Source organism: Lagenorhynchus albirostris, chromosome 16, assembly GCF_949774975.1.
Source record: "Lagenorhynchus albirostris chromosome 16, mLagAlb1.1, whole genome shotgun sequence".
Taxonomy (NCBI): domain Eukaryota; kingdom Metazoa; phylum Chordata; class Mammalia; order Artiodactyla; family Delphinidae; genus Lagenorhynchus; species Lagenorhynchus albirostris.
Genome location: NC_083110.1, coordinates 43,450,102 through 43,470,845, shown reverse-complemented (window position 1 = coordinate 43,470,845; position 20,744 = coordinate 43,450,102). Strand labels below are relative to the sequence as shown.

At 34.7% G+C, this 20,744-nt stretch overlaps 1 protein-coding gene across 1 annotated transcript in view; it reads right to left on the bottom strand.

The window, feature by feature from the left end:
- Positions 1-20,744, bottom strand: part of PCDH15 (protocadherin related 15) — an 817,584-nt gene that overhangs the window by 241,310 nt on the left and 555,530 nt on the right. The window lies entirely within an intron of this gene.

Below are 20,744 nucleotides of genomic sequence, written 5' to 3'. Positions count from 1 at the left end.
AACAATGAATAAGAATAATATCTCCTGAATGTATTCATAATCTTATCTGGTAGAGAAATACAGTAATGATTTTCCTATGGTTTACTTATTTAATTTTATATGAATAATTCAAACAAATATGTTGGAGTCTACATAAATGTTTACAGTGTCAAGAAATTATTTAATGCACTATTTTTTCTTTTTCTGCTCAGAATATATTGTCTGCAAAGCTTTATGGTTAAGAATTCTGAATCTGAAGCCAGAGAGCCTGAATAAAAAACTGGGCTCCATTTACTAATTGTGTGATTGTTTCTTAATTTCTTCATTTGTAAAATGAGAACTATAACAATATAAAAGTTAATAGATGTTGAGAGGTTTAAGTGAAATAATCTATATTAAAACACATAGACTAAATCTGGCATATTGTAAGTTTCAGTAAATATTAACCTTTTTTTCCCTTCTTCACTCAAGTCATAGTAGAAAAAAATCTACAGCTTCTGACTTTGAGTTCTGAGTTTCTCTTACCCAAAATAAAGATACACACTGTATACTGTGGCACTGGAGTCTGGGATTTTACCATCTAAAATATCCAATAATTTCCTTTTCAATTATCCATTAAGTCCCCTTATGGAAGACTTGGGTGAAGAAAGAAATCTGGATGATATAAAAGGGATGGGCGAGGGATCTGCCTAAGCATGACCCCAGGCAGAGGGGAAATCTTGTTTATTTATAAGTTACTCGGCTGGCAGAGATACCAACCTCTCTGATGGGCAGGCACTGCCCTGAAGTTGGCAGGACCTACAAAAGTGGTGGTTATGTTGGGTCTTTTCAAACACCAGACAATAACCGTTCCAGCCATAAGAGGCTGATTATGAAATCCCATGTCCAGACCAACAGGGAGCACCATTTCTGCAGGTAGATCAGATGGCTTTGACATGGATTTCAGAGCCCTGGTCATGGGACAGCCCTATCAACTACCACAGTGGATGGGTGGCCAGAAACCTCTCTTGGACCACATAAACTCCAGAGTCCAGGGACAACTGAGTAATAACGTAATATTTACTAAATGCCAGGTTTTGTGGGAGAAGCTTTGTAGGATTAGTTAAAAGTGTCTCCTCCATAAAACACTTCCTTCATATGGCTTCTGTAACATCCTATTCTCCTGCTTTTAATTCTACCTTATCAGCTACTACCTCTTTTCCTTGGCTGATTTTTCCTCATCTATAAGACATGTTTACATAGGATGCTCCAAAGGTTTGTTCTTGGACTTCACTTACTTTGTCAACCTCATCCAACTGCAGAGCTTAAAACTCTATGTTGAAGACTCTCACATCTCTAAACCAGCCCTGTCCTCTGAATTTCAGACCTATATCCAATTGCCTGTTTGATCCCCAATTAGATCAATTATAAACACCCCCAATTCTAAATGTTAAAACTCCCCAATCCTGATCTCTCTCTGCTACTCTCCCACTGCTCAAGAAGACAAAAACCTGCTGCTTTCAGTATTCATTATCTCAGTAAATAGCAGAAACTACATCCTTCTACTTGCTTGACCTTAACTGAACATTCTTACTCCCCAGGGTAATCGTCGGTAAATTCCATTGGGTCTATATTTAGAATATCTGCAGTTATCTGGCTGTCTCTGAACTCCAAATACCATCTCCCTCATGGATTATGTAATAACCATCTGACTAGTGCTCCTGCTTTCTCCTTTGCACCTTCACCACAGCCCTTTTTTTTTTTTTTTTTTTTTGCGGTACGCGGGCCTCTCACTGCTGTGGCCTCTCCCATTGTGGAGCACAGGCTCCGGACGCACAGGCTCAGCGGCCATGGCTCACGGGCCCAGCCTCTCCGTGGCATGCGGGATCCTCCCGGACTGGGGCGCAAACCCGTGTCCCCTGCATCGGCAGGCGGACTCTCAGCCACTGCGTCACCAGGGAAGCCCCACAGCCCATTTTTAATTAAGCAAAGTAACCATTTTTCCCAGGCCAAGATTTTATTTTTTAGTAAGGCTATGGCATTATTATGCATTATTACACACACACACACACACACACACACACACACACACACACACAAATGGAATAAAATAAAATAGTAAAATATAATGAAATAATAAACTACTTATGATAATACCTTTGAAACATTCAAATTAAATCTAAAATTTTAAATTTCATTAAATTAATTATAATGTAAGGGCAAGGGCAGAGAATGAGAAACAAAATAATTAAACACCTACCACACAGTCAATGGGATTAATAGTACATGGTTGATATTTTCCCCTTGTTTTTTGTCCTTTTCCAGACAAGTATTAATAAAAAAGATAAAATGGAACTACAAATAATGATACTCAGTTAACTTACTGGAGAAACACAGAATTATGCTGTATCTGGAGACTACATTTTATCACTAAAAAGTTCACACTAAATGTTTTCTGTTGTTTTCCTCTTTCAATCAGTCACTTTAATGTCATATTGTTATAGATATTATCAATTTCTTTGTTTTTGGTATGTGGTTATTGTTGTTTTTGAGAGAAAATTTATTGTCTTGTGTTTTCATAAAAGCCAGAAGAAATTCTGAAGCAAGATAACTTTGTGTAAACTACTTTAAATCCAGATTAATGTTAAACCTTTCTTCTAATGTATCAGATCTACTCTAATATTTAATATTATTTTTGTGGGATGAGAGCACTGTGAATGCTGTTACTTTGTTTATACAAGTCATTATTTTGTTAAGTTACTAAAATAAAAATAGAGAAGAATTCCTAGAGGACTCTCAATGTTTTTTTCAGCCCAATTAATTACTTTCAATCCCTGAGGTACTGTGGAATATTTCTTCAGTTTTGTTTGACCATTTAAATACCTCAAACTTTTAAGGATTGTTAGAGTCAATAATTTGCCTATTTCATTCACACGTGAGGTTGTGCCCTTACTGGAAACTTTGAAGACCCAGGATTTAGAAGATAATCCTATTTGATTGTTTTCTTCTTTTTATCCTCTTAGCCAATCCTTTGTTGTTGTTTCAGGATCTGTGGCAAACAGTGTAGTAATTAGGGAGGATTCATAATTTCTCGGTCAACTAAACAAGGGGGAATGGTGCTGTCTAGATCAGAGTTCTGAAATCTATCCATTACATGTGTTAGCACTTGTTTAAATACCATGTATCTCTATGTACCAACATCAAAAGGGAGAAATAATGCATAATAATTGGAAAGATCAGCAGAAACAATAATTCTTGGAGTATTAAGATTTGATAATGTGCATATGTGTGACCTAAAATATATTTCTAAAAACATTTTTAAAATAGGTTTTTTTTCTATATATGAGTCTAGCCAGCCTTCTCTACATGATGGGCAGAGATTTATATATGATATAGAATAGTGAATCCTTAAGTTAAAATTTTCTGACTGCTTATTAGATGTCAGACATTATATCTGCATGCCTTATCTCTTTTAAGCCTTGCAATAACCTTATAGTCAAAAGGGAAATGCAGAAGACTTCAATTCTATTACTCTCTCTGTCACCATTCCAATTAGAGTTCTGTATAATTAACTGGAAGATACACCTTTTTTTTTTAATCTAGAGATAATAGTGACTGTTTCATCTTTAAAAAGGAGAGTCTACTATTAGTTAATATTTTCCATAATATAACAGATAGGAATTACGCAGCCTTAGTACAAAAACATTTCTTATGCCTTTATTTTTGATCAGTCAATGCTGATACGAGCCCTTTACTCAAGATCTGAGAGAAGTATAACAGTAGGCATCTCCCCTGGGCTTATCATAGAGTTTAGTGTGTAGGCTCTGGAGCCAAGCACCTGGGTTCCAGACATGGTTATACTATTATCTCTCAGGCAAGATACCTAACTTCAATATCAACAACAATATTCACTTATTAATTCAACAAATATTTAGTGAATATCTACACTGTGTTAAGCACTGGGACTTCAGCAGAGAACAACACAGACAAAAATATTTCCTTTGTGCAGCTTACACTGTAGTGTGGGAGTCAGAGAAAAAATAAAATAATTAATTTATAGGTATTTATATAGAATATATTATATATAATTACTTATTTATATAGAATATATATTATAGTTATATATAATTTATATATAAAATTATATATATATAATTAACATATATTTATATAATATGGTTTTCAGATCCATATAAGTGCTACAAAAATATAAAACAATTCAGGAAGGACATATGGAAGGGTAGGGTGAGTTTGCACTTACAAAGAGGTTACCAGGAAAGCTATCAGAAAAATGTAAAAATTTGGCAGGACAGGAATAAAGACATAGACATAGAGAATGGACTTGAGGACACAGAGAGGGGGAAGGGTTAGCTGGGACGAGGTAAGAGAGTAGCATGGACACATATACACTACCAAATGTAAAATAGATAGCTAGTGGGAAGCAGCTGCATAGCACAGGGAGATCAGCTAGGTGCTTTGTGATCACCTAGAGGGGTGGAATAGGGAGGGTGGGAGGGAGACACAAAAGGGAGGGGATATGGGGATACATGTATATGTACAGCTGATTCATTTTGTTGTACAGCAGCAACTAACACAACATTGTAAAGCAATTATACTCCAATAAAGATGTTAAAAAAAAAATTGGCAAACGTTTGTAAAAGGTGAGAGAGCAAGTCGTGTGGGGAAGGGCCCTCCAGGTGGAGGGCAGAGCAAGTTAAAAGGTCCTGAGGTGGATACATGCCTAATGAGTTTGAGGAAGAGCAAGCACCTGGAAGACTTGCTCTGGTTTTGCTTGGCCTCAGGTAAACAACCTGAGTTATTTAACCTCAGGTTAAATGATTGAATGACGCTCACTTTGGATAGCTAGCAAGTAATGCAATTGAGGCATTGGTTTGCTGATGCATGTTTACAGCATGTGAACTAAAATAAAGCAAGTTTTTCCTTTATTATTGCTTGACAAAGAGTATCTTTAAAGGGCTTCCCTGGTGGCGCAGTGGTTGAGAGTCCGCCTGCCGATGCAGGGGACACGGGTTTGTGCCCTGGTCCAGAAAGATCCCACATGCCACGGAGCAGCTGGGCCCGTGAGCCATGGTTGCTGAGCCTGTGCGTCCAGAGCCTGTGCTCCGCAACGGGAGAGGTCACAAGAGTATCTTTAAAGATTGAACCAACTCTTCCTTCTAGTCTGCTCAAGCAGATTACCCACTGCATCTAAATTCAAGTCACCCATTTTTCAGAAGCACCAACAGGAACCCAAAAGGATTTATCTAAATAAGCAGTGTGCTTAGAGACTGGAAAATAGGAATTTTGAAAAAGAAAACAAATCTTTTATAAACTAATATTCTGTTCATGTTAAAGATGAACACAACCACCAAATACCATCTGGTAGAGTACACTTTATGCACACAGAATGATTCTACACATTTCACAGGACGTTAAGACAAAGTACTTGCCCATAGGGATTCTAAAATAGATAAAATGAACATATTTAGATGGTCTTGTCTTTTCTCACTTAGGCAAACAAGTTCTGATTTATGTTATTAAACTGCTTGAGAGCAGGAACTGAAGCTTTCAATTCAGGACAGCAGTTTTTCCAAAAATGTGTGTGCACTCCTGGGATTAAATTATTGGTCTTTTAACAAAGTAATAATGTTTATGAATATATTTTAGTATGACTTAATCTTTTTATTTTTATGTCAAGTAGTGTTTTGTCGTTTATCATTCTGATATAAAATTTCCTTTCTGAGATAAGTTCATTTATGTAAAAAAGTCAGTTTATTCAATTTACTTTAAAAAAAAGTAAATAATATGCAAATATAGCACATCTGAAACTTAAAAATGCAGCTAATCTAGAATGACACTGTATTACATGAGCATCCCTTAAGACCTTTCATCCTGTCCATTTATTATACTATATTTGGCTACTTCATTCACTTTCTCTCTTCCTATATGATTATGATTATTAACACTTTCTCCTCAGGTCTCCAGCTTATCCTACCCCATCTTTATTCTCAGCTGGTGATCCTGATTACTGTTTCACTGAGCAGATTGAAGCAATTTTCTGCAAGCACTCCGAATTTTATATATATATGTATATATAAACAATCCTGTAACTATACACTACATCTTTCCTCCTATTACTGGTAATGTACTGTCTGATCTCCCATCTAGGGCAAGATATGGGGAAAGAGTTTTGCATTCTACTTTTTCTAATTGTTCTCTTCTCATCCTCTCTAAAATAATTTCAATCATATTTCTAAACCTCCCGCAACTACTGCACTGAAACTGCTCTTTTCAACATCACCAATAAATTACTTATCAGTAAAACAACTGATCAATTCACAATCCTTGTTTTTGCTTGTTTCTTAGCTTTGTTGGCCTATTTTTCATTGGACCTATCAGTAGCATAGACATTAGATCAGACATAACTGATCTCTGCCTTCTCCCTAATACAATTTCTACCCTTAGTTTCCAGGACACATGTTCCTCTGGGTCTCCATTCCTGGTCTTCTTCTCCTCAGCAAAATTAGTCTTTGGATGTCTTTTACATTCACTCCCTTAAGAATCTCATCCAACCTCAAAGTTTTACGCAGCATTTAAAAAGCTCAAGACTTCAAATGTATATTTTTAGTCCATATCTCTTCCCTAAAAATCATACCCAACTCTCTACTCAATAGCTTCAATTACATGTCAAAAGACATTTCAAATTTAACATGTCCAAAACTGAATTACTCCTTTGACATTTTTTTTATTCTGGTTAATGGAAAATCAATCCTTCTAGATGCACAAGCCATATATTAGTAGCCGTGTTAACTTATGTCTTCCTTCCACATCCAATCATCAATGAATCCTGTAGTTTCTAGCTGCAAAATACGAGGTTGAAACCTCTTCTCACCATTTCCAGAAATATCACTCCAAGCCTAGTCTGGACTACTGAAATAAAATTTAAACTAATTTCCATAATTTCTTACATGCCTGCACCACGGACTATTCTCGATAGAGAATCTAGAATGTTCCTTTAAAATTTGAAGTGTATTCTTGACATTGCTCTACTCAAATTCTGCCATCAGTACTTGATTTCACTCAGAGTACTTATCTCCACACCTTCCCAATTACCTGATGGTTTCATTTCTACAATTTTCCTTCTCACTTACTTTATTCCAGTCCCACTAGTATCTTTGCTCTTCCTCAAGCATGCCAGGCAGGCCTGAACTTCAGGGTCTTTGTACTTGTACCTTCCCCAGATAACCAGGTGGCTCAACCTCTCTCATCTTCTTCAGCTCTTTGCTAATGTCACGTCAGTGAAATCATCACTGATCAAATTGCAATCCCCCATGTACTCACTCACCACTTTCCCTCCTGTATTTTTCCTCATAGCACTATCACCTTCTAAAATTCTATATAACTCATTTATGTATTTTGTGAATTTTCTTCTACTAGAATGTAAGCTCCATGAAGTCAGATATGCTTTCTGCTTTGTTACTGATATGCCTTAGTACTTACAGTGTGGGTCCACCTTTGCACTTCCTGTGCCTGGGAGGATAAATTTAGTGCAATGAAGGAAGTAGGAAGTGTAGTGCCCAGTTTTGTCTTATACTCCACTCAACTATATTTACAGTTAGAAAAAATATCTTGCTTTGATATCCATCTTACATACTCTGTGTCTGTCTCTTTCAATTTCTTCCAAACTCAAGACAGAAAAGAGAGGTGTGTGTGTGTGTGTGTGTGTGTGTGTGTGTGTGTGTGTGAATGTGTGTGTGCATGTTACTTTTATTCTACATCTTAAGAATAAATGACTTATGTCAAAACATATTCCAAAGGGGTATTAGTGAACATTTCATTAGAGCCAACTAGTATTTCACATATCTTTACCTCTAACCACCAGAAGATTCCCTTATTACATTAATAAATGTTCCACATGAATAACAAGGGCTGAAATGAGAAGTTAAGGATAATGTGGATTGTATGAACAAAGTGTAAGGACCCAAGGAGTCCTCTGTCTTTTGGAACAGAACCCAAAAGTTGATTCCATGAGTTCCACCTAATGATTCGGAGTTTCTTATTGCCTGATACTAACTAAATATTAACTGAGTTCTGTTGCTAAAATACTGTTCCGTTTGCCTAAAGTGAACTTAATTGTAAGATGTTTTCAGATACATGAAAGGAAAGTCTTACTTGCTAATAAAATGTACACATGTCGTAGTATTTGGCCTGAGACATACTTCTCTAAGCAGTAGCAAAGTTGTGACAGAGAACACTAATCATATTTTACCACCACCTATTGGTAGCTACTTCATAATAGTCAAGAATAATCTAATTATTGTATAAAGACATTGGCTCTGGCCAGTTTACAACATTCAACACTTGGTAATACACTGAATAGATACAATTCAGAAACATTTTAAAAGCTAAAATATATCTTTCTATAAGGTGGCTATTTTCAGTTTTAAATAAATTGAAGTGCTTTTGTTGTTGTCTTTCTCAGGCTTATAAAGGTCCAGAGACCTACAAATCCTACACTTAAACTTTTGCACTTTAGTGCCAGGGTTTCTCAAGTCCAACCTCAGAACCTACATACAATTCTAACTAGCTAGTTTTCCCAGACTTCAGTACGTTAAAAACAGATTTATTTTCAAAATAATAGTGTTAATAGACCCAGGCAAACTGAATGAAGTAAGCATATAGCTAATGGTATGACAGTATTGAGGGGAACAAGCAGAAAAATCTACCTTAAAAAAGATAAGATAAATTAGCATGAAGTCAGAGGTTGTTAATTAAGCCTCAAATATCACAGTACCATCTGTTGATATAAATATGGAATCTAATTTAGGAACTAGTCACAGTATCCTGAGTTCAGTAAGGCAAAAAAAAAATGTTTTGGGCAACTATTATAAACAAAATATTTAATGCTAGGAATCAGGGATAAGTTATTCAATACAGTCGCCACCTTTGAGAAAATTCTTATCATTTACGACATAAATACTGAGAGTTAAATAATGTTTAGTATACTTTGGTTAAGCATACACTTCTAAAAATAAACCAGAGCCAGTAATCACAAGATTAAGGGTCTAGTTCTAATTATCTCACTTTTAACTACCTGAACTGGGGTGTGTCATTGGACCTATATTCTCAACCATAAAATATAATAGGAATAAATAACACTTGAAATATATATTCTATATAGTTGATATAGAATCAAATGAAGCAATAAGACGTTTAGAAAATTCTATTCAAATAGAAAGTATTGCTTAAGGAATTAATTTAAGTTGTAGCTAAGATCTTGGGATTTGGAGTAGAAAAAATTAGGAATGAAATCTGTCACTTATTAGCTACATAATTTTGGGCAAGTCACTAAACCTGTTTATGTCCCAGTGACTCCATGTACGATATTCAAATAAAATGGCATCTAACTCAGGGCTGCCGTGATGATTAAACGAAATAGCCCACATCTAGAATGCTTAGTGCATAGCATGTACTTAATAAATACTTACTATTAATGTTAATATTTAGAAAGATGAAAAATACATAATACAATTCAGAAAAAAATCTGTAAAGTGTTGTTTTTCAAAGAGCATACCCTTCAGGTATCAGTAGGATTCATTCTTATGGATGACTGGACAACGTAGGACAAATGATATGTTACCATATCAGCAAACAGGTAAAACAAAATTTCTCCCTAACTACCTGAAGATTCATTTTTTTCGTTGTCTTACCTACAAAATTTGTCATCTACAATATTGCATGGCAACTTTAGCACTGCTTGTTCTCTCTCTCATCCAGTTTACGTCTTACTAAATAGCAAAATAAATCTCCAGTAAATGTTTGAAAATGTATCAGAATGTTCGATCTTTGTTAATTAATCAATTGATCATGGAGGATCAAGGACAGGTGGGGCTGGGGCATAAGAAAATGATGAAAAAATCAGTCATCAACACTTGGAGCTAAAAAGGACAAATTCAGTGGAATCCATGATTCATAAAAAACAATATCTAATATGCATTATTCTAAACCCATAAATATATTGTCAAGATTATCCTCTTAATATATTTCTGCAGTTGATATTTTCATTAAAAAATGAGTGAGAATGGAGTACACAATGGTGACATTTCTGGAATGACAGAATGAGGAGCTCTGTGGACCCTATTCCACTAAGAAAACTCTAACTACTAAAAAAAAATAGTTGTAAAAATTAAAGTTTCTGTAAATTGTTCTAAAAGTATACAGTATCTGGAGAAACACTGCTTTAAGAAAATCTATTAAATCTCAGTCAGAAGGACAAGTCTGTGGCATTTGAGCAATAAGCTGTTTCCTTGCAACCCCCAGCCAGCACTGCATCATGGGAGCTCTACTTCTTGGAGGTGCAGCCAGGATCCTAGGACTCCTTCTCCCCCAGAGATCCAGCCTAAGATTATGGTGTCTGCCCTAGAGGTACTGGCCAACTCCAGCTCCATGTTGCAGAAGCCCAGCATTTGAGAAGCCTGACATTTCTTTCTGTCCACAATGGAATGAAATTAGAAATCAATAACACAAAGAAAATTTCAAAATTCACAAATATGTGAAAATTAAACAAGGGACTCCTAAATATCCAGTGGGTAAAATAGAAAATACAAAGAAAATTAGAAAACATTTCTAAACAAATGAGGAAAAAAAAAAAAAGACAACCACACTAAAACTTAAGCAATGGCAGTTCTTAGAGAAAATTTTAGAGTTATAAACATCTGTATCTAAAAAGGGAAAAGTTCTCAAATCAGTAACTTTTCATCTTAAGACAGTGAAAAAAGAGAGCAAAATAAAACTAAAGCAAGCAGAGGACAAGAAATCATAAAAACTAGAGTGGCAGTTAATGAAATAAAGGTAGGAAAATGACAGAAAAAAATCAATGGAATCAAAAGTTGGTATTTTGAAAAGATCAAAATTGACAAGCCTCTAGTCAGATGGATTAAGAAAAAAGAGAGAAGACTCAAATTACTAATAACAGTAATGGAAGAGGGGGCATCACTACTGACTTTAGAGCAATAAAACAGATTATAAGGGAATGTTATGAAAAATTTTACCAGCATATTAAATAACTTAGATGAAATGAACAAACTCCTAGAAATACACAATTACCAAAACTGATTCAAGATGATAAAGGAAATCTGAATAGACCTAAAAACAAGTAAAAAGATTGGATTAGTAATTTAAGAAAAAAAAAAAAAAGGCCACTTCCCATAAAGAAAAGACCAGGCCCAACTGACTTTATTAGTAAATTCTACCAATCATCTAAAGAAGTCACACAATCTTCACAATCTCTTCCAAAATATAACAGAGGAAACACTTTCTAATTATATAAAGTTTATATTACCCTGATACCAAAACCAAACAGAGGTACCCGAAGAAAAGAATGCCACAGATCAGTGTAGCTGATGAAAACAGAAGTAGAAACTGTTAACAAAATACTAGCAATTCAAATTCAGCAATACATAAAAATGATTATACACAATGGCCAAATAGGGTTTATCACAGGTATACAAAGTTGTTTCAACATAAGAAAACCAACTAATGTAATACACAGATAAAATAAAGAAAAAATTATCATATCAGAAGAATCAGAGAAAGTATGACAAAATCTAATACCTTTTTGTCATAAAAACACTTAATAAACTAGGGATATATGGGAACTTCCTCAACCTGATAAAGGACAACTACAGAAAACTACCAACTAGCATCAATGTTGAAAGACTAAAAGCTTTCCCCGTACAATCAGTAATAAGACAGATTTCTACTCAAAACTTTTATATAACGAAGTACTGAAAGTACTAGCTAGAATAATTAGGAGAGAAAAAGAAATAAAAGTCATCCATAAAGGAAGAAGCACAACTATCTCCATTTGCAGATGACAGGATCTTTTAAATAGATAATCCTATAACTAAAACAACTATTAGACAAATAAACGAGTTCAGTAAGGATGTAGGATACAAGATCAATTAAAAAAATCTGCAGTATTTCTATACACCAATGATAAACAATCAACAATGAAATTAAGGGAAAAATTCTACTTAATAAAATTAAAAATAAAATAAAATACTTAGGAATAAATTTAACAAGACAAGTAGAAAAGCTGTCACCTGAGAACATCAAAACATTGTTGGCAGTGACCGACATGCGGAGTCAGAGATTGAGTGGGGTGTTGGAAGTTAAACAGAGCAAAGGGAATATTTCTTGTTAAAGGGTTGTCACAGCAGCCTGGTATAGGCTTGGGGCAAACCCAAGTGGGGCAAAGGAAGGCATTCAAACAGCTGGAAGGGGATGTCAGAGCCCAAGGGAAATTAGCAGTGCTTCTGTGAGAGGGTCAGTGTGGGAGTAGTGGCCCAGTGTGGTTGCAAAACCCAAAGAGGGTTATTAGAGCATTTGCATGGCCTGTTGTGGGGGACTGTGTTGTAGGGTTATGGTGCTGTAAACACAAGAAGGACACAGTGGGACATCAGTCTACAGTGGGATGTCAACATAAGTGGAATGAAGAAGGCAACAGTTCAGTGAGTGGTGGTAGCTGCAGGTCTTGTTAAGTGATGGTGTGAAGTGTTGAAGCTTGAACTCAGGAAGGAGGGTGTTTGCATGGCCCTGTACAGGATTTCAGAATCCAAGCAGGATGAGAATTGTTGGAAGGAGAGGAATGGCAGGCAGGTGATGTCAGAACGTGAAAGGGTGAGGAGAGCATCAGAATGAGGGTCAGAAACAGAAGACTGGTTGCATTCAGTAAGTAATGTACTGAAGGTAATAAGAGCCAGGCTTCCCATTTTCAGTTATTAGTGTGAACTAATGGATATATATATATATTTTTATAATCTATAAAATTTATAATACATAATATTACATATAACATGTATATATGTATATGTATATATATACACATATAGTAAATATAAAATTAACATAGATGCAAATGAGTATGGTGCATATATCACACATACTTGTGTGTGCATACATATATATATATATACACACATTCGTGTATATATATTTTTTGAACATATACATACATGCAGTCTTATATACATACATATATTGCCTTGCTCTGTCCATTGAGTGGGGCCTGGAAGCAGAGATACCCAATAACAACTCATAGAATATTCTGTGCACCCAGTACTTACTTTATAAATGCTATTTCCCACTTAAAGGAACCAGAGCTTTTTAGAGAAATGGTTAAATCCAGTACTGGTATAAGAAAAGTATAAAATGAGTCTGGAACATCTTGCTGTGCTAGAAAATAGCTAAGTGCTCAAAGAATGATGTGGATATGTTAAAAGAACACAAGAACCTGCTTAAATGGGCTCATCAAGACTAACTCCGGAATAATTTGAGCACTAAAATAAATAATTACAGTAATGATTATACTCCTCGAATAAAACAGAAATCTATGAGTTCATATTTATATCAATAAATAAATTAATAAATACATGCGGGGAAAAGAAAGCTTTTGTATATAGTAGAATGCCAACTCATAAATGTAGAAGACATCATGGTATTATAAAATCATAATTTGCCAACAACTGTAAAAATAATTCAGCTAAAGAACATAAATGTTTTTTTAAAATAATGGGTGAAAATGAATGAGGAAAGAACATTTATATAATCTTAAGGTAAGTCATCAACATACTTTAAGGCGGATGCAACTTTGATCAAGTTTTCAAGAGTAACATTACCAGTAATGGGACACATGTAAACTATTTTTTTATAGGATTCAGTGAGATGGATGCAGCATCTCTTCTTGGTGATATTCTTACCAAAAAAATTCATAACTTAAACCTATTCATGAGAAGCATCAATGAACCCAAACTGAGGGAAGCTGTACAAAATAAGTGTACTGCAATTTTCAAAAGCATCAAGGAAGGATTGTTTCAGATTAAGGAGAGTAAAGAGGCATGGCAACTGAAGGTCACCTGTGATCCTGGATTGGGTCACTTTGCTATAAAGGACATTATCAGGGCAACTGGCAAAAGTTGAATGGAGTCAGAGGGTTAGATTGTAGTAAGGTATCAAAGTTACTTCCTAATTTTAACGGTTCTGTTGTAGTTATATATAAGGGACTATGCTTTTCATAGAAATTAGAAATTGTGTTTGGTGGTCATAAGACATCATGCTGATAACTTAGTCTCAAATGTTTTTGTACCATTCTTACATTTTTTCTGTAAGTGTATATTATTTTAAAAGAAAACTTAACATAAAATAAATATACACATATTTATGACAATGGGAAAACACATATATGTGTATTATGTATGTAGTTTATGTGTGAATATGTAAACATATGCATACACACATTTGTGCTTTATATAATTATATATGACCATGATATGATGGAAAAATATCGAAACATACCAGTTAAAATGATTTATATGATGAGGAAGTGCTGGAGAGCTAACTGGGGGAAAGGAGACACAGAATGGAAAGTAAAGCAAAAATAGAAAATATAAAAGAAAGCTGCCATAAAAAGAACTAATATAATGTATGGATATGATTGCATTTATGAATATATACATATTAATTGTAAAATAAAACTAAACAAGGGAAAAGGAAGCATAAACATTTGGGGCATTTCCACTTGCTGTTTTTAGCACACCTCTGAATTTTTCTTTTTGATTCACAAAGGCGACTTATATTCAAAATCACCCAGCACATGCTGGATAAGTTAGGAGAATTGTAGTGGCAATCAAATTTTGCTGCTCTGTCTAACCATTAGTTTATCAAAATCAAAACTGAACTACTTTTATTTGGGGATAGGTTGTAGGGAATAAGTCTGTTGCAAAGCCTACTTTTATTATTAAATAATTCTGCCTCTATCTCTGAAAGATGCTTCTTAATCTGGAATTTTTATTTTAACTTTTTTTCTTTTGCGTGAGTGAGGCAGGTGTGTAAGTGGAGAAGACTGCAGAAATGAAGACTTTTTCTTTCCTTTTTAAAACTGTTATGGGATTTTGTGAATCCATGTGAAATATAAAGTATTCAAAACTAGAACAGGAGATATTGAATTCTTCAGTTTTCTTAAGTAACTATTCTAATACAAATACTTTTTTTTTAACCTAAAATAAATTGTTTTCTTAGCTCCAAATCAACCAATTCCTGGTAGTTAAGCATAGAATCACCATAGGCACTTCTCAACATCAATTGGATCTCCTGTTGTTTCTCCTAGAAAACTGACACCTATTAGCTGTTTATTGAGTATATCTCAGGAACACTGTTTTTGTTCCTTTCTATTTATCAGTATCTCAGGAAAATAACAGCATTTACATACTTAAGCCTTAATCAACAATAGCTGTTAGTATGTGAAGAAATAAACAGCTTCAAGGCATGCAATAAACTGAGGTTTATTTAAGAAACAGCACAGAGGATCATTTATTGCCAAGTTACTAAAGGTAATACTGATCACTGCTATTAAAATACCAGTAGCTTTCAAATAGTTACCCAAGCAAGTATTCCACGTTCAAGCCCAGATTTCAAATTAGTCCATTTTTATTTAACTCTTAGGAAGAGCAGAATGGTTTACTTCTGGTTAATTAAAAAGAAAAACCAAAAATAAGAAACAAAAAAAGCCTCTTTTTATCAAGAAGGTTTAGAAATTGCAGACTTTTCTTTAGATCATACAAGAGTCTTCTGGCATGAAGTAAATGAAAATCATTTTCTACTAAAGTTATAAACTATCTTCACCATTTCTATAAAATACGATTAAAAGAGACCAAGGAGTATCAACTGACTGTTACCTAGAAAACTAGAAAGTCCTCCATGGCTTTAAGAAAAGACATGATAGAAATAAGAGTAAAGATTAGAAATATAGCTGTAAATAGGGAAAAAAAGATCAATTTGAAATGTCTCTTGCCCAGCTCTGCAAAATATGGCTTTATTACTGCACTCAATGGCTTTATGGTTGTCCATAAAATTCCATTAAAGATAAAGATCTCATATTCTACTTTATTGCTTTGGTGACCATATTCCTCTAAATGAATTCCTCATTTCTCAGTTTTGGCAGCCATAAAATCTTGGGCTGGTTAATTCTGCATTACTCTGCCACTCACATCTTTGTTTAGAAAAGCATAGCAGTAAACTAATCATAAAGGCATAAAATTATTGGAACCAGAAAAGAAATCTCTGGAGGAAATGCTAAAATGAACCTTTATGAAATTTGTCCTTCCATTTCTAAATATATTCAAGCAGGTTTTTTTAAATTATGTTTTAATGTTTTTGGAATTTCTAGGGGATGTATATTGCATTTCATTACTTCAGTATCTTTTCTTTCAGAAAACTCTTTATCCATTTATTCCCCTTTACCTCATCTTGAGGCTCCATTACCCCAAGTCCTCATTTCAGATTTAATCAAGAATAAGATGAACAAAGAAAAAGAATGTTATTTTATCATCTCTATGCCCTAATTATAGACTGCCTGAAAATAAAGTCTACACAGAGTTAAGCAATACAAAGAGGGGCAAAACTGCCAGAGACTGATGACACTTGTCTGAAACCTTGGTTCTAAGAGTCTTTCTTGAAATCAGATCCACCTGACATTCCACAGACTTTCATTGATTACATAGTATATATTCCAAGCACTGTTCTAGTTACTGAGGATACAACAGTGAATAAAACAGAGTCTGTCACTGTGGACCTAATATAATATTTGGCACAGTAGACATAATAAATAAGTAAGAGTGCACGCAGAGTGAAAGCAAATGGGGTAAAGTGGATATGAAGCACAGTGAGACGGTTATTGTTATTTTCTGTAAGGTGCTCAAGTAAGACCATTTTGCTAAGGGAGAATCAAGCGGAAACATACAGGAAGGGAAGAATGTGAATGTCTGGGAAAAGAGAACTTCAGACAGTGGAAACAGTAAGTGAATGGGCCCTGAGGCAGGAGTCAGGCAGTGTGCAAGGAGGTCAATGAGACCGGAACAGAATTGCTGAGAGGATGAGAACTAGGAAATCAGGTCAGGTAGGTGTCACAGGGACATCATCTTTTATCCTGGGTCATTTGGGAATCCATTGGATGATGTTCACAAAGAAGTGAAGCTATTTTAGGTAATTTTTCAAACAATTACTCTGTTATGTGAGTAATAGACCAGAGAGGGGTGAGATTAAAGTCCAGTAGAAATCAATTGCAATAATCTAGGCATAAGTTGATGGTGGCTAGTATCAGGAAGAAAGCGGTAAGAGTGAAAACAAACAGAACTCTGGAGATATTTTGGGATTGACTGGAAATAAGAGAGGGCTATGGAGAAAGAGAAAAGTCAGAGATGACTTGAAGGGTTTTGGCTTGAGATTTTGGACAACTGAGGTTGCAATTTACTGAGAAGGAAAAATGAAAGAGGACCAGTTGTTTTCTTGGAATTAGGGGAAGAACCAGGTGTTGAGTAGAGAATACATTAATTTTGAGATGCTGTGATAACAGTATGATATGCCTCTCAAATCTCCCTTCAAAGAAAAAAGAAATTATTCCCCTATATGTTGGAAATGTTGCCTACTGAGAAGCTTCAGTTGTCGGTACTATTCAGAGAATACCTTTTCTTCTTCTTCTTTTATTTAATTGAAGTATAGTTGATTTACAATGTTGTGTTAATTTCTGCAGTACAGCAAAGTGATTCAGATATATAGATACACACACACATACACACACATACATATATATACACACACATTCTTTTTTTATATTCTTTTCCAACAATGCCTTTTCTGAAGAGAGCTTCCTTGCCCAAGGTCAGATTGCTTTCTGAGGCAACCTGTATTTGACTAATGCAAGTATATAAAAGGCCTACCTTTATATAAAGGCCAATATCAGCTCTAGGCTTTCCAGAGGGGTCAGTGGAAGTCTTTATTGGGACTGCATTGAAGCTCAACTTCTCCCTAAACCTAATTCTGCTTTCTTCCTCTCCTTTCCACAGGAGTTAATTCCAAACCAATAAACATCCTACAACTGAATCTTTATCTCAAAGTCTGCTTCTCTGGAAACTCAACCTAAGAGAGATTCTTATTTAATATCTAATATATATATATATATATTTAATATCTTATTTAATATCTAATATATATCTTATAGTTGGACATGGGTCTAGAGTTTTAGTGAGCTAAGCTGGAGATATGAATTAGAATTTATGAGCATATAACAATTTAAACCCGTTAGAACAGATGAGATAAACTTAGGTGTGACTATAAACAGGAAAAGAGGAGGTTAGAAGTTTGAGCCCTGAGGCATGTTAACTTTTAAGAGTCAGGGTAATGAAGAGGAACCATCAGAATAGACTGGGATACAGCAGCCAGGGAAGGTGGGGAAAAATCCCAGAAGACTGGTGTACTGGACGTCAAATAAATAAGTTTTTAAATAAGAAAGGAATTATTAACTCTATCACATCTTATTGATGGATAGAGTAAGATGAGGAATTGATTTGACAATGGAATGAGCATTGAGACCACAAAAAGAGCCATATCAATGGATTGGTGTTATTAAAATTCTGATTATAATGGGGTCAAGAAAGAATAGAGAGAAAATGATGATGACTTTCTCCAGGCAAGTATGGATACCATATTTGAGAAGTTTCTGCAGGGAAGGGAAACACAGAAATGGGTAAGTGGCTAGAGTGGTTTATCAAGGACATTTTTTGTTGTTGCTTTGTCTTTAATTGGGAGTTACTGTATCAGATTTTCATGTTAGTGAAAATGATCAGATAGAGTAAGAGACTCTTACATGCAGCAAGGTAAAAGGATGATTCTTGAGCAATATCCTTGAGCAATGGACATGATCTAGTGGAGTGCTTTCAGGTCAGCACAAAGGACACACACTTAAAAGGTGCTGTGTTTTTATTTTGCACTGGGCCTTGCAAACTGTAGCCAGTTCTACTCAAAGGATGGTCTATGGAGCAGTGTCATTCTGCAAAGTGCTTACTGGGGATCATGATGATACAAAAAAGGTAGAATAAATTTCTCCAGAGTAAAATTTAGAGTAGTTTAGAAAAATTTTAAGTGATTTGCCCAGGTGATTTACTATCTGTTGAATCTAATTAAAAAAAAAAAAGGCTGTATTCTTTGCTACTTGTATTTTTTTCATTTTTTAAATAATTTATTTAAATGCATCTTTCATTACAGAGGCTTTAGAAGCATTGATATAGGATGCAAGTGAAGGAAACGGTTTAGATAGGAAGAAGGAGTGTTCATTTTTAATTACAGGATTAAAAACAAAACATATGAATACAGGTGCAAAGAGGTTGGTAGATGGGGTGATGAAAGGCTGTAAAAGTCTTCATCCAAGTGTTTGATGAAAATACGGAGCAGAAGAGGTGCCAAAATAAAGCTGTTCTCCTTGCCCGTGAATCTTTGCCTCCAGGCTGAATACAAACCACAGATCATCACCTGCGTCCACCTGTCCCACCATCCACAGCACCTCTGCTTAATGAAGCTCAGTGATATCAGAAAGGACTATTTCATCTTATTAATTTATTTTAGCTACTTAATTACTTTCAAAAGAACTTGAGAATATGACTTTACTTCTTGCACCATAACAAGTTTTATAAGATACCAGTCCTCTTTGAGCAGAAAATAAGATAATTTTTACCCGTTTCCTATGTATCCTACTTCCTGTTAGAGTGTAGGTCAGAGAAAGAAGTAAAGTCTAACTCCACTGAAAATATAAATTTAAGTCATAACCTAATCTCTTCTGGAGCAAAATCTCACATTTTTTTAAATCAGGTTTATTTCTTTCTTAAGCAAGGAAGGATCAAAGAAAAAATGATTTAGAAAATAGCTATTTAAATATATCAGACCTAGGATTCTCCTTCTGACACTTCTCTGGCTTCATGCCTATGAGCATATTGTTGTCTATGGAAGATTTATACGAGGCTAAGTTATGCCTTGGGAAGAGGAAGATACATATGTGAATAGAGAATACATAAAAAATGCATCTTCCTCACTTTTGGCAGCTTTGAATGCCTAGAGATGAAAAATCATCCCTAGATAATAGACATACCTTAGTGTCAAGGACATCAAACTTTTTTTTGAAACTTAAACATATCAGAACATCTGCTTTAAAAGAGAAAAATTTACACTAGAAATCAGATTTAATTTTTGCAAACAGTGGTTGCTTGGCATTGAGACATCTCTCTCTCTCTCTAAAATATGTATTAACTATTTCCTATCTATTTATGTATGCTATCCTCCATATGAACTATAAATTATACTTTGGAATCAGGTAACCGATATCAGTGTTCAAAGTATTTCAACTTCTATGACATTATTCTTTTGAGATAATGTTAATGATGAAAGACCCATCTGAAATCTAGTACAAGGAAAGATGAAAAAAATGTATTTTCTACTATACGAAATAAAAATATAGGGGAAAATGAATGAGCTTTTTATTCCTCACACTTAGGAAAATCAGGGCAACCTACTAAATAGAATAAGTCATATATTATGAAATTGAACGGGAAATAGCCATCTTTCAGTACAATCTCCAGTGTTAATCTATATAGTAACACATCAATGTTCAAAGAAAAGCTGCTTAGATGACAGAAGAGCAAATCTCCAGAAAGTGTATCCAAAGTGATCCCCATAATATAAATGACACTGCAAAATCTACAGCACAGGGCTTATGATTCATGCACATTCGGCTGCAAAACATTCATGAATCATAAACTCCTGCATCATCTTCAAGGGAAAAATATATCCTATTTTACAAGACATATTCATCAATAAATAAAAGGAAAAAAAGAAGAAAAAAACTCTCAAAACTTCTAGAACGTTTCAAAGATACCAGAAAAACAAATTAGCACCTGTTACAG